This window comes from Lactuca serriola, chromosome 9 (assembly GCF_051521515.1).
Source record: "Lactuca serriola cultivar US96UC23 chromosome 9, Lser_US96UC23_V15, whole genome shotgun sequence".
Classification (NCBI taxonomy): Eukaryota; Viridiplantae; Streptophyta; class Magnoliopsida; order Asterales; family Asteraceae; genus Lactuca; species Lactuca serriola.
The window spans coordinates 177,777,455-177,794,118 of NC_136416.1; the positions used below are offsets into that span (position 1 = coordinate 177,777,455).

Here is a 16,664-nt window from a genome sequence, read left to right on the forward strand (position 1 = left end):
CCGAGACATCATCAAATTATGGGAGATTGTTAGGTTGAACCTAAGAATTTGATGAATGTCAAAGTACTTTCATGCTGCATAATGCTTCTTGAGTGTAGGTGAGAGATCTAAAGTCTTAGTGATTAGGATAAATTTTTATAGTTTGTTCCTTAATTTGTAAGGATTTGTTTTTATCATTTATACTAGTATATATGTCATATTAGGGTTTGTTTCTATGTAGACAAACTGATTGCAATCAAAAACCTCTTTATCAAAAATATATATGTTATAATCAGAATAAGTTTTTTATTAAGCTTTGTGAATTGTTGATTTATTTGCAGTACTGTCTTCCTACTATCCAATAGATCCTACATGGAGTGTTTGGCTATGTCTTCAAGGGTTAACTCATCGCTCCCTCATTATTATCCAGTAATTTTCTTCGCATAGTAAGAATTATCATACACTAGCTGCACAAACACTCGTTAACCTAAAGTAGCATCTTTGAAACTTTTTCTCACATTTGATTTTATAATGATTCCATTCTTTTTAGGGCCTCTTTTTCCCGATTTCAAGGTTTATAAGGAATAATTCTAAGATTTGTATCTTAATTAAACGCTTAGTATTAAACTCTTATTTTTAACATTTTTAAATATTTTGCAATCATTTTAAATCATTTGTTTATCAATTGACCGATATACCCCTTTAATGTTATTTTTTTATGGATCTCCTTGCATGTTTCAAGATTCAAAAGCTTAGAACAAGTGGACATAGCTCTTGTGAAGGATAGAAAATCAGGTTCACACCCATCATCTTAATTTTCATCTTTTTAAACAACTCCAATGATCTCTCATCGAATACATGGACGTCTAAATGAAATATATACCATATTTTGCATACATCCCAAGAAAAAATAAACTGGTAACAGCAACAATATCCGCCACAAACCCATTTTTTACAAAATGCAAATGCATTGTTCTACCAAAGTTAGCAAACCTAGATCTACTACAATCCTTTAAAACCTGTGTTACTATCAGGTTTCATGAGTGTGAAATCATGAGCTTTTCCAAGACTTGAAAAGCTTAATCGAACATGAAATTCTTTGTGTAATTCAAAATTAAACTACTCCTAAAGTGATATCTGAGGAGTTCTCAATGGATTGAGAAACCAACCTTGCAGCTAGGAAGTAATGACTAATGAGATTTTTACATAAGTTGCAGTCAACAAAAAAATCATATTAATAACATTGTCATATGACTATAATAAAGAGAAATTACAAGGGTTCTCAATGGAAAGCATAAAGACTACAAAGAATAAAGTGGCATATAAATACAAGCTAGACAAAATCCTAATGGGTTAAAGACTAAAGAGCCCATAAACAAGTGGGATAATAATATATAGGCTAACATCCCCCCTCAAACTCACAATGCTACAGCAATAAACATTGAGAGTTTGTCATATTAGAACCAAAACTGAGAAGCCGATAGAGCCTTCGTAAAAATAACTGCAAGCTGCAAGGTTGATGAAACAAACGGAAGTGATATGGTCCCGAGCTGCAGGTGACTACGGGTAAAATGACAATCAATCTCAATGTGCTTCGTCCACTCATGAAAAACAGAATTCTTTGCAATTTGTATCGCACTTTTTTTTTATCACAATACAAGGGGGTAGGTGAAGAAATATGAACTCCCATATCCGCAAGCAGCCACCGTAACCAGATAATATCACATGTAGTTATAGCCATAGCACGATATTCAACCTCCGTGGAAGATCTAGAGACAGCGTCCTGTTTCTTTCTCTTCCATGAAATGATAGACATTCCAAGAAATATGCAAAATCCAGTGGTGAACTTACGATCATGGCGATCACCATCCCAATCAGCATCACTATAGGCACGTAACTCAAGATAAGACGTCGAGGGACACAAGAGAGTCTGAAACTAAGTGCCACGAAGATATCTCAGAATATGGAGAACACTACCCAATGAACAGAGGTAGGGGCAGTAACAAACTGACTGACAACATAAACAACATGACCAATATCTGGACGAGTAACTGTGAGATAGACCAAACACCCCACAATAGTGCGATAAAGGTTCGGATCGGACAAAGGAACACCATCAGTAGGAGAGTATCGTGCATTGGTTTCAAGAAGAGTATCAACATTCTGATTGTCAGAGAGGCCTGCCCGTGTAAACAAGTCATATATATATATATATATATATATATATATATATATATATATATATATATATATATATATATATATATATATATATATAGTCTGAGAAAAAGGATACCCTTTCTTAGATTAAGCTACCTCAATACCCAAGAAATAGCACAGCAAGCCCAAATCCTTCATAGCAAATCGATGAGCTAGATCATGCTTCAAAGACTCAATACCACCATGGTCATCACCCGTAATAATCATTTCATCCACATATAAGGACAGAAGAATCCGTCCTGCACTCGAGCATCTAACAAACAAAGCAGAATTGAGATTAGTCTAAACAAATCCAAGAGAGGTAATCACTGTGGAGAATATTTCAAACCAAACACGAGGGGCTTGCTTGAGACCATACAAAGCTTTGTGAAGCCGACAAACCTCACCCAGCCGGTGCTAAATTCGTGGGGGAGGAGTCATATAAACCTCTTCATGGAGGTCACCATTCAAAAAAGCATTCTTGACATCCATTTGAAAGATCTTCCACTGTCTAATGGATGCAACTGCAATCATAGTACGGACTGTCGTCATCTTTGTAATTGGGGAAATATCTCCTCGTAGTAAAAACCATACTGTTGGGAATACCCTTTTGCTACAAGTCTTGCATTGTACCACTCAACAGACCCATCAGCTTTTGTTTTTATCTTGTACACCCAACGACAACCTATCGTATGTTTCCCAGGAGGAAGGGAACCATATCCCATGTATAAGTATGATGAAGAGCAGTAAGTTCCTCAGCCATAGCATTTTGCCAAAGAGGATCTAAAACAACTTCTCTATATGATTTAGTTTCAGACAACTGATGGATACTCGCTATAAATGAAGCAAATGGTCCTGAATATGTAGAGTAAGTAGAATTTAGAAGCTTGGTGGACTTGAAATGTTGAGTAGATCTCCTGAGGGGTGGTGGTGGTGGTGAATCCTCAATTTCAACAATTGGGGGAGCAGGCTCAAGAATAGGGGGAATCAAGGAACTCTCTGAAGAAGTGGGTGTGTCATGAGCTAAAGAATCAGGTGGCGTAGATGGGTCTTGAGCCTCTATCTATCATTAAGTGGATCAATATGCAGAAGATTAGACTTCGTTACATTGTGGGCTGTAGCAGGAATCGAGTAGAAAGGAATATGTTCCAAAAAAGTGACATGCCGCGAAACATATAACTTCTGACTCACATGATCATAAAAAGAGTATCCTTTATGTCCAATACCATACCCCAAAAATACACAAATAGCAGATTTCGGCCCCAACTTGTTACTCTCAACATGAGGACAAAGAACAAAACAAGTACATCTAAAAACTCATAAGGAAGAGTAGTCTAGTAGATGGCCATATAGCTTCTCAAAAGGAGACATTCTTGAATTCAATGAAGTAGGGATACGATTAAGCACATACACAACAGTTAGGACTGCTTCTCCCCAAAAGGCACTAGGGACCTGTGCAGAAAGGAGCAATGAGCGGGCAGTCTCAAAAATATAATGGTGTTTTCGTTCTTCCACACCGTTTTGCTGAGGTGTGTCAGTACATGAGGACTGGTGTATATCACCATCAAAAGCGAGTAACTGAGTAAAATCATTAGAGGTATATTCACCCCCTAAGTCACACCTAAAGCACTTAATCACAGTCGAATGTTGAGTTTTAACAAGAGCTCTAAAATTACTGTAAATATCAAAGAATTCAGTTTTATGTTTCATAAGATAAACACATGTATATCGAGTATAATCATCTATAAAAGATACATAATAGGTTCACCCACCCTTTATGGATACTAGTGCAGGACCCCATATATCAGAATGAATAATGTCAAAAGGAGCAGTAGAACAAGAAATACTTTTATTGAAAAGTAAAGCAGAGAATTTTGCTAGTTTACAACCACTACAATCAGATATATCACAAGTGTCTAAATTACCCAAAACACCACTAGATGCTAAAAACCTCAAACGTGATACAAACACATGTCCCAAACGAGAATGCTAAAGATAAAACTTAGACGACAAAGGACTCAAATGGAAAGAAGATAAATCAGTGTTAGAGGCAGCAACATCAGATGCTTTGAGAACCTCCAAGACAAATAGTTCCCCTAACCTACGGCTGATCCTAATCACCTTCTAGGTATGTTGATCCTGTATAACACAGACAAGATCAGAAAAGAAAACCCAGTTACCAAACTTACATAACAGGATGACTGAGGCAAGATTCAAAGTGAGTTTGGGAATGTAATAAACATCAGGGAGACTGATACGAGAAATAGAGACATACCCAACACCCTCAACTAGCATAGATGTATCACTAGCAGACTTAACAAAAATAGATGACACTTGCAACAAAGAAGTAAATGATGACAAATGAGGAGTCATATGATGGTTTGCACCAGAATCTAAAATCCACAAAGATGTGGGAATACCTGATGTACCAGATGAAGTAGGACCAGAGTGAGATATAAAAGTGTGATTAGAGTCCATATACTATCTGAAACTCTCAAACACCTTGGGATCCAATGCAGATGGTGGCATGTTTCCATTAGAATCTATATCAACTGGTGGTATAGTAGCTACATCAAACTATGGAGGATGAGGGGTCCATGGAGGAGTACCAGAGGAAAGTCGCTGAAACTTGTGTTGACCAGACCTATTTTGTTGTCCCAACTGAGGTTGACCAGATTTACCCATTTTGACTAAGAATGGACATTGAGCTTTCCAATGATTTTTCTATTTGTAGCATGCACACTCATTATAAGTAACCCTTGAAGTTTTTCGAGACTAATTAGAGGAAACATCAAGCACACCAGGAGCAGGAGTAGAAATAGAGGTTGCTTTAAACCCTTTATCCGCATAAGACTTGATAAAAGTCTATTCTACAATTAACTCATGGACAACATAATCAACTAAGGGAAGAGGACGGCGATGAAGAATTGTTCCACATAGACCTTCATAATCAGAATGCAAGGCCATCAAGAACTGGACCAAGCGTTGTTTTTCCCTCCTCGCAATGTAAGGCTCCGAATCTTTTAACTCTTTATATTCAATAAGAGATAGATCCTACAGATCAGACATAGCAGCATAAAAATCTTGAATACTCTGGTCATTTTGTTGAAGGGCACGAATATCATATTCTAAATGGTATTGTTTAGCAAAGTTAGACTAAGAATACAGTCTTTACAAGTGATTCCAAACTTCCTTTGCTATGTCATATTTAGCCAACTGCACACCAATGGACTGAGTAACAGAGTTATTAATCCAAGTAATGACCTTGGAGTTGTCAGTCTCCCAAGCATCAAGCAACAAATCAAAATTCCCAATTTGAGGCACTGAGGGTTTGGCTTTAGTCCCAATGACATGGCCCCACATATTCTTCCCATGAAGAAAGTTCTTCATCAAGTAACTCCAATACGTGTAATTCTATCCATCTAGACAAGTAATGATTGACTGAAGAGAATCATCCTTTTTAGTCATGTTGACAATGAATAAATAACCACAATAGGAGTATAGCAATCTAAGAATGAAAGGAGTAACAAACAAGCGGAAGCAATCAATCGGACAACAAATCAACGGCAATAACGAGCAACAACGAATCAACGACAACAACGAATCAACACATCAACAACGAATACCAGCTACAACAACAACGAATCGAATGCTACAGTAACCCTAGAAAATTTTGATTTGCGCCACAGATGACTGCTACAAGGACTTCTAACAACGTATCAAACATCCGCTCTGATACCATGATAACATTGGCATATGATTATAATAAAGAGAAATTACAAGGGTTCTCAATGGAAAGCATAAAGACTACAAAGAATAAAGCGACATTTAAATACTAGCTAGACAAAACCCTAATGGGCTAAAGACTAAAGGGCCCATAAACAAGTGGGCTAATAATATATAGGCTAACACACATTTTATCCAAATACACCAACATGTAATTCTAGATCAATGAGTTTTCTCATAGACATTCCATTGAATAGTTTACGTGCATGTATATCCGACATGCCATATTTTATTGAGGATTCTTGGAATTTGGCGCCCAAAACCTTAGGGTGCGTTTTGTTATGGAAAACTATTTTTATTTTCTTAGCAAATCTTTCCAGAAAATAAAGTTGATTGTTCATTTTCAATTTAAAAAAAAAAATTAGAAAAAAACATGTTTGGTTGGAATGTGTGGAGTTTTCATTTTCATCTTAGAAATTCAAAAAACTTTGGAAAAGTGTAAAACTCGCTTCTGTATATTACATACAATTTAGAAAACTAAAAATTTTCATTTTCTTAGAAAACATTGGAAAACTGAACGAACCGAACACATTTTCAAAATTTTTGTTTTTATTGGAAGTTTTTCCTAAAAAGCTAGAAAATTTCCCACAACAAAACGCACTCTTAACGTTTTGAGGTCAATCGGATTATATCAACTCCAAATCCAATATTGGTTATTTAAGTTTTGAGGAAAAAAATCATAGCTACATAAATTGTTTAACAACATGAGATGCTAGAAATATTGGTGATGAGGAGTGCACAAATTATGATGGCAGCTTGTTTGATAAGATGAGATATACCGATCAATTAGGATGCTAGCTAGAAGGTGAATATGTAGTGATGGTGTAGGCGTTGAATAGGGGTAATAATGTCAATCTAATACTTTTTTAGTTAAAATTGTTCTAAAATATAAAAGATGATTAAAAATTATTAAAGGAAATGAATTTGGACCAATATCATATGAGCAAGCTAGTGTTTATTTTTTTATCTAATTTAAGACTGATGTAGATGGAACCATTTTCATTATGTATGCATGGATGTGGGGATTTGCATAAGAGGTAGTAATTGCATAAATCTAATTATTACACAACATATCACAACAAGGAAACAATACAAATAAACCAAAAACCCCATCCCATGATATTAATTGTGATGATACCCTTTAAATTGCATGATGATCCGATGCTAGAAAAAAATTTCAAGCAGGAAAATGCCAACTTTTACCCATTGAAAATCGAATCTTGATTTTTTCGGTTTAGTGCATGTATCACCCTCTTTATCATAAATAATTGTGTAACTTGCGCGACTTATGTTCCTAAAAAAGCATAATTTATCATCACTATAACTATAGTTTCGTTGGCTATTCCCCATACCAGTAGTCATTACATTATTCCTCAAAATCATCGAACCTTGACCGCTTTGTAAGTTTTCAAGAACAGTTGATGAAGATTTAGAACCGAAATTATCGATCTTTTTCTCATTGAAACCCAAAGTAACATTCTCTTCCTCCTCGTCGGTTCCATCTACTTTGTCCATTGCATCTGTGTATAAATAAAAATAAAAAGATTTTAAAGATTTAGTGTTATGAACAGAAGATGCCACCTTCGAATCCACACTATCGTTAAACTCGATTGTTTGGTTCACAGTTTGTGAACCCCCCTCATGCCCCATCACCATGATGTTACTCAAATTGAAATCCTGAGTTGACTCAGTTACTATCTTCCCAAATGACGATTCTACCCATCCGCTTGACTTTATTGACCTCTGGACACTAGTAACGAATGTCCCATTAAGACCCATGAAATTGGACTTCAAAGATTCATGAAGTGGAGAGATGGTTTGATTCAAAAGCATCCCTTTTGTCTTTTCACTCTTTGCATCCAACCATACATGTAAATTTGCATCAATTAACCAAACATTTAAACCATTTGTAACACTGAATGCAAAATCATGCAATTTTCCATTTAAAAGTGATCCAAGAAGCGGAGTGATTTCAATATCATACGAAGGGAGATCGAATGATCCAATCGCACTAATTTGTCCCCATAGGTACGGATTAATAGCTTTTCTGAAAACTTCAGTAAAAGGCCAAACTGCACCAACTATTTTTCCATCTAAACTTACAACAACCTCCCTAAAAGGTCCATTACCAGGTCGCCCAGTTAAATTATTAGAAGAAATATAGTCATTAGGGAGATTTCTAGGCCACAACACATCGGCTTCATCAACCGAGACATACACTTCAAGAACAGCCCTATATGCATTTGGGGGAATCGCAAACTGTTTTGTCTTTACGTCATTTGAATTATAGATTTTGAACCATAATGCATCGTCCAATGGTAAGTTTTGTGAAATGGGTATAATCAAATCAGCCCATTCCTTATACACATGATCTGAATTAACATGTAGAGTTGTTGTTTCTATGTTGGTTTTGGTTTTGGTTTTCTTCTCAGGGGGATAATAATGAATACTAACATTCACATGGTATACACCATTTGAATTACTATCAAGCTTATTTCCCAAATAAACAGCGAGGGTTTGTGTTTGACTGGACATAAGCAATGAATAATACCTAGTAATGTCCTTCTTCACAGTCCAAAAAATCCCTCTAGCTCTAGGTTGAGCTGTGCAGCTTCTGAACAGTTCAACGCCGCTGAGCCAAATCCCAATAATCCTATCGAGTTGACGACCTTTACATGTAGCATTCCACTCGAGAACAATTTTAGCAAAATCAGTTGATGGGCAATTTGAGGGTCGGGTATATTGGGCGGAAGCTGGTGGGATGCCATAACTGTTTCCGAAATCATGTTGTAGAAGAAGGGTTGAGTAGGGTTTTGTGTTTGGGAGTTGGATTGGTTTCGTTACTTCAAAGTAAGTGGTGGGTGGGATGCCGTTAGTGTTGGTGGTGGTGGGTTCGGAGGTGAGGTGTTGCTGGAAAATTACGGCTTTTGGAATGGGATTGGCAGCCGAGATTATGGAGAAAGAGAGGAGGCAGAAGAGGAGGATGAAAGGAAGGTAGGTGAAATCCATGAGAATGGTGATGATGGTGGTTGAGAATGTGTGATTCTTGTGAAGATCGGTAGGAGTGTCGTTGAGATATGAGATTTTGGAGGGAAAATTATAAAAAAAAATTAGTTTGTTAAAGATTAGGATCGGCAGATAATTTAGTACTTATTTTAAAGATGGATGATAAAATTGGCATTTAGTTCCTCAATTTTAAATCATCGAGTCAAATTACAATTTAAATTTTGTGATATATAATGATTTAGCCATTAGTTTATATGATTTATATCATGTAATATCGGATCTAATGTGGCAAAATGAACACATGAGCTTTATTAATATATTATGTCGTATATAGCCTAATGTTTTGTAACCTAGATTAAGAGCCTTTCGTCTTTAGTTTTCTAAATCATGATTGCAGTTTTTTCTTGTATCCTAAATCAAGATCATATGGTTTTCAATTTAAAATGTCATCGTATTCTAATCGCAACACTAGTAATTATATTTGGTATTACGACTGAAGTAGAAACGTACGTTATGATCGTGTGCTAAATAGGAAGACTAAGAAATTGTAGGCCGACGTAAACTTTGGTAAAAGATTTATGACTTCTGATTACTCAATGGTAATAATGTTTGTCTTTTGTGTCATTTTATTGTTAAGTGTTTTACGTTATTTGGTAGTATTAGTTGATTATTGCGATTATTTTGATTGTGTGGACCTTGAATATTACCATGTAAGTTGTATAAAATTCATATGATCAAAATCCATAAGAAATTAGAGGACTGTAAATGATCAAATTTTAAAAAGATATATTTAGAAATTTATTTTGAGAAGATGTTATCCAGTATTTATGATAAGCTTGAAGCTTTGAAACTTAAATGAAAATGGATGAAGCCAAAGAATATTGTATTAGTCGAAGATCTTCAATTAGTTCTCCCATCGTAGTAATAATAATTTCTCTTTGGTGTTTGGAAACGCTTGATGTTATAATGTATTTTGTAATCCATAATATGTTGATTAGGTTTGGTATTGTAATAAGTTCTTACACTTTAGTGTCGTTTTAAATTCTAGATGACTAAAATTAATTATTACATTCTTTTAACAAGGGGTGTAATCGAGCCGAGTCGAGTTGAACATTGTCAAGCTCGAACCTCAATTCGTCTGAAAAATTCAAGCTTGAAACCTGGTTCGAACTTGACTCGAACCTTATTATCAAGCTTCAGCTTGAGCTCGGCTCAGCTCAACCACATTAACTCTTTAAAAATAAAATCACATCAAATTACAACAGAAGTAGAATGAAAGTTCGTGAGCATAACTGAGCTCGACTCTATAATATGTAAATATGAAGAAGCAAAGGATAAAATTATAAACATAACAATATTCGATTCAGCTCGTGAGTTTCATGAGCCGAGTATTTCTATAATCAAGCTCAGCTCCATAATCTACTCGAGTAGGTCGAGCTCGACTCGATTTAAACAACGTCGATTTCGTATTTTTCGAATCGGTCTCGAGTATCTCACGAGTTGGCTCGACTCCTTTATACCTCTACTATTAATTGATATGTCAATTATTGATCTTTCAGTTGAGACTACTTTTGACATAACTAACATTGCATTGATATGGAGAGAAACACTAAAAGTTGACATGTAACAATTGAAAGAATGTTAACATTGTACTGATGTTGATGGTTTTATACCATAACTTTTTTTTTAAGTTTTATAATAACTAAATGGTTAAGCTTATGAATTTGGATTACGGATATATCTTCTTTTTATGTTTTAAAGTTGTCCATACCACATTGCACCACATTACATGGTTTATAACTTCGTCTCATATATAAGAAATTTTGTTAAAAGTGGTAACAAAGACCTACGAGGAAAAGAAGCTACAATCTATTTTGTGGTAACCTTATTTTGGGATGCTATTTTGGGATGCCCTCTTTTAATTTCGTATTTTATTAGGATTCTTTTTTATAAATACTCAACTTTACGATTTAATCATACTTGTTGTTGCTTGTTTTTTATTTTAACTATAGGTTTTCGGTGGTTTGCTTACAAACGGTTTTAAGGCATTAAAAATCAATGGTGGCGTAAAAGCACACCAAATGTATGCGGTTAAAAACCCACATTGCAACCGCATAAAAACCCAAGAAAATGCACCAAGTTTTTTGCTATATGAAATAACGGATGAAACTTTGGTGGACTTCAAGTTTATAAAAGAAGTCTAATGTTTTGGCTTCAAAGCACCCCAACCAACTTACATTTGAAGTGTTTGGTTATTTCTTTCTTATCTTCTTTTAGAGTGTATAAAAGTGTAGAAAGTGTTAGTTAACACTTTGGAAGAGTTTAGTTGTATTTTAGGAAAGCTTGAGAGATTATTATATGTGATTGTAACAATTTATTATATAATGGATCTTTCTCTATGGAGGACCGTGAGACTTCGTCTTTCGAGTTTCCATATATATTCTTATATATGTATAATAAGTAGAAGTAATACTTAAATTTTCATAATTTTTGGAAAAAAAAAAAATTCAGGGTTTTTTATAAAAATTGAAAAATAAAAAATATTTTTTTTCAAATTTTCATGATTACACTCATTTTGTAGAGATTTAAAAGTTAAGAACTTTAGTTTTTTTAAAATTTCTTTTTTTCAAAGAAAAAAAAGTATTACCAAACAACAAAGTTGGAGTGAAAAAAATAAAAACTCAACCATAGTTGGGAACAAGTAGCATAGAGAGAAAAATAGGGGGGGGGGGGGGGGGGGGAGGGGGGATGTTACACACCCGTTTAGTTCCTTTTTTCTCATTGATACCCTTAAAACATTTAACATTTTTCGGAATATACCAAAATCTCGCACATAATTACCAAAACGTCATATCATCTCACGAGATTTTGAGGATAAAATAAATCAAATATCCACATTTTATTTTTTTCATCTTATGATAAATATTTTACGAGTCATTTTTCCTATTTAAATGTTTTTATTATAGATGCAAAACAATTTATTTGCCTACAAAGTTCATTGATTCATAGCAACAAAGGTTATTGATTCCACATTGGCAAAATAAAGATCCCTAATTAAGTAGTTCAAATTATTTTATCGTTACCGTTGGTTGATGGAATCTTTATTTTAAAATCATCTCTATATTAACATTAAGAAGAGTATCATGCAGTATGTGCACTTCAAAGAGTGTAGCTTTAACCATTTACCCTTTTTACCCCTATCCGTTTTCGTACTTTTATGTGTATAAACATAAATAATTTTTATCAAATGCCAAAAAAAAAAAAATTATCAAACTTATTATGTTTTAGTAGCCCATAACCTAATACAAACACATTTTCCTAAACTCCATTTTGATAAATAAGAAAACCCTAAACAACCCCTTCTAATTTACCACCGTAAACACAAGAAACCCTACACAAATAAAAGAAAAACAACAATCAATTTAATCTTGAAAGTTTACCAGAATCTCCATTCAAAAAGAAAACTTCCAACAGTTTATAAGAGGATTCCGAAAGCGTTGACGATCCAAATCTATAAGTGGGTTGCAGTATTTTGCTTCCTTTCGGGCACGGGATTGTAAGAATCCTAGGCCTCATTCTCATCTGCCAAATCTGTCAATTTTATAAATTTTTTACTATCTGAAAAAAAAAATCATTTAAATGTTTTTTTTATTACCTCAACATTGCCCTTTCGAGGAGCATGAATGGCAAGACATAAACAATAATTTCTTTTCACGCGTTCATGGCTTCGTATACTGTCTTTATTTACAAGTCTTTCACCAAAGAAAAAGGTCACATCACAATACCCCTGAAATAATTGAGTTTATTTTGATATTTTGGATAAGAAGGACGTTCCTATCTTTTTGCACGCGTGAGATAAGAGAAAGCTCATATCTTATCTTTTTCCAGGTGTGACAAAAAAAATTGTCACATTATCGTAATACGCTAGGGCACTATAAAACTAGACAAACTTTCTAGGGATATTTTTAGTGGCGTTGATGAAAAGGGCATTTAAATCTTTTTGCAAAGATTGGCGATTGAAAGCAAGTTAACGTCTCATCTATTTGGGCGAGACAAAAGATTGCACTTTTTTCCCACTCACATCAGACATAGTCATAGTCATAGTCTTAGTCTGATGTATAACATTACAGTCTATAATGTACTAGACTAGTCAATAAGTATTGATCAGGATATTCACGTCTTTTTACACAGATGATGCATTTAGACTAAGTCCTTGTTACCTTCCATTATTCTACAACCATAAGGGTGTGGGTGTCCAAGAGGATAATACGGCCAAGTGACTTCGTTTTTGCCGCCAAAGTCCTGCTTGGCGATAATATTAGCTTCTCCCCTTTTTTTCGGGTGATCTTTCAAACATGTAAGAGTTAAAGCTTTAAATTTGATAAAAAAAATAAGGTTATATTTGTTACTAATATATTTTGAATAATAAAATGGTAACAAGAGAATAATGATAATAGTTTATGACAAAATCTTTTAAAAAAACACTAGTTCAAAGACTAAATTGAAAAAAATGGTGAAAACACAAGTTTTTGTGAAATGACAAAAATAACCCTCATCTCGAGCAAATGCATGTGGCTTTGGTTCTGGCTTTTTTGCAGGTTGTTGGATCCTCCAAACCAATTTAGGAAAAGAAGTTATTGTTGAAAAAGTTACAGGGACAACTTTTGACAAAGTCACCCCCACAAAGACCTGCTTCGATCTTTAAAAAGCCTTTAAAAAAAATTATAAAATAATAATAATAATAATAATAATAATAATAATAATAATAATAAACATGTAAAATCACTTCTCAAGACTTTCTGTGATAAAACCAATAAAAATTATATTTTCAGTCCCTAGATATATTTGCTTTTTGCAAGTTTGTTCCAAAAATGTTTTCTCTTGCAATTTTGCTCTTTGTAACATCCTATTTTTCAAGTAGCCTCAAATTCATCCCTCGGATTTTAATTATGTCATTCTTGGCCCCTAGTTGGAAGGAAGTGGCAAGAAAGGATCATGCATAGCAAAGGTGGCAGTTGGGTGAGTAGGGTACGCCCAACATAGAAGATTAAATGGTTGTGGGTGTTGGAGGCGTACGCCCAGAGTATGCTCAGTGACACTAAACCCTAATTTTAGGGTCAAGCACTATATAAAGAACATGAGGACTTGAACCCTAGCCCCTTATCAGCCTTCCCAACCTCAGAAAAACCCTAGAACATCTCATCCCTTCATTCATGTGTGATTTTAATCTTGAGAAGCCCATCCTGTTGATTTTTAAGCTTGGAAGAGGAAAGAAGAAATTGGCAAGGAAGGACTTGGGAAGTTTAAGCTCATAGATTTGGAATAGCATCATCATTTGAGACTCTTTGGAGGTATAAAGTTCATAAATTTCCTCAAGAATGCTTAGATCTAGTTTAGTGTGGTTTTGAAGTCATTTTGGTCCCAAGTATAGAACTTTATGGTTCAAATCCGATTTTTGGACTTAGAGTTGCCACACTCAGTTCACAATGAGTCCCTAAGGCAGAAAGTTACCATCTTGAATGTCTTATTGGATTCATACATGAGTTAAGATCATTTCTATGAGAATGGAATGCTATTTTGGATTTTTGGCTTATTAGGGTCATGTAAAGTCACCTAGTCAGTGACTTTATGGATTAAGACATTGAAAAGGACTTGGATCTATGATTGTAGCTTCTGGATTTGAGTATTAAGCACTTAAGGGGAAAGTGACTTAATAGGGGAGTACGTTGAGCATACATGCAGAGTCTCTGTGACTTTGTACCATGACATTACAAAAGGTTATATTGCATGATAGTTTAGAATCTAACACTAAGTTATATGGATTTGGAATTGTGAAATGAGTGTCACTGGAAATGATTACAATTGATCTATTTCACAAAGTAATGGCCATAGATAAAAATAGTGTGCATGCTTGGAGCATGGGATAACTATTGTTTTAATTCAAGTATTAAGTTGATAAATCGAAACATTATATAATGAATAATGTGTCATCAAAATGCTGATTAAATAAAAGGTGTTTTATTTATATTCAAAAGTTTTGAGACCATATTGGATTCGATTATTCTTGTGTTTTCACTTTGTATGTTTTGACCTCTCGAGTAACTAGGTTATTCAAACTATCCACAGTCAATCATACTTTGGAAGTAGGTATTGAGGCAAGACTGTCATGAATCCATCTGTAGGTTGTCTAAAGTGTTTTAGACATATCACAAGTTTGCTGCAATGTTCATGAGTAGTTCTGGAATAAGATTCGAGTATTGGATTAAACCCACGCTCATCTAAATCACTTCATGGATTTTATCACGAGTGATTGTGAGACGCTAATATCTTATATTCTTGAAACCAAGACATGTGATTTGTAGTTTACAAGTCGGTTGCACATTGACATATGTAAACGAACTAGTAACTTGGTGTTATAAAACATATTGTTGTGTGTGATTTTATGAGTAAGTACAATCAATCATTTGAGTCAAAGTTTATCCATTCCTTTTACCCAATGTGGGATAAAAGCGATATATGTGGGCCCCTCGATGATTTAGTGATGACAACCCTAAGTGCTTGGCCAAGCCTGAACTGATTTGATTTGTTCAATTAGTCGGTCTTCATAAATCGGAAATTAGGAAACTACACGTGAATAGATAGAATGATTATAATCCATGTCTCAGTTCATATGATATCTAGAATTGAGGAATATATGATCCCTTATCTAATGAACACGTCATTTGACTAGGTTAGAGTTCGACAACGGCTTTTGAGAGCTACGATTTCTAGTCGGGATTTTGGAGTCGTACTTGAAATAATAGTTATTAGGCTTATCCAAGTAGGAGACTTTTGGATTAGGTGTCTAAACCCATAACTATAATTGGTATGTACTTGACCCGAGAGTAGCATGGTCCATTTGGGTTGGTTCACCAGAACAATCTGACAGGATAGATATTTGAGAAAGAGGCTATTTATGATTTACTAATGTATTATAAGTATAATATATTAACTGAGAAATCATATTATTTAATTAGTATTGATCTGGAATTAAATTGTAATTAATTTAGTGATCAAAAGAGACTAATTAAATTAACGGAGACTTATTATGTAAATCAGTGATATCTATAGTGTTTGGGCTATTGATCCATGATGGGATAAGTTTATGTAAGTATCCATAAGAGTTAACCCACATGAGATATAGATCATAACCCAAGTTTATGTTTAGGGTTTACCCATGACTCTTGGAATCCTACACTATATAAATGTCACCCCCTTTGCCAAAATCGACACATATGCATTCTAAGAGAATCATAACCAATTTGAGTGTGTCTAGCCTTTATCTTAATGTCCTCCTTTTTTCATGGTGTTTGTGAACCATTTGAGGCATCACACTTGAGGTGCTACGCTCTTGAAAGGCCAAAACTACAAGCTGCAATAAATAGGTATTCTTCTAATTTGATTTTATGATTAATGTACCAAAATTGTATGCTAGTTTTAGGCTTCAAGCTTTGGAAATTATGGCATGTATAATTAGAGAAAACATAGATCTAAAGCTATTATGGTTGCATGTGCACCATACAAGTGTTATAATGCTTAAAACCCAACAATAACATGGTGTAATCCTCGAGCAATACCAACTTCTAAGCATCCTTGAATGATCTTGAGCATCATAGAGGAGTTCACAGTATATTTGGCTCATCAAAGATACCATG

General features: G+C 34.6%; 1 pseudogene; it reads right to left on the minus strand.

Moving 5' to 3' along the window:
• Positions 1 to 6,948: 6,948 nt before the first annotated feature.
• On the minus strand, positions 6,949 to 9,031 carry LOC145072857 (peptide-N4-(N-acetyl-beta-glucosaminyl)asparagine amidase A pseudogene; annotated as a pseudogene).
• Positions 9,032 to 16,664: the final 7,633 nt, after the last annotated feature.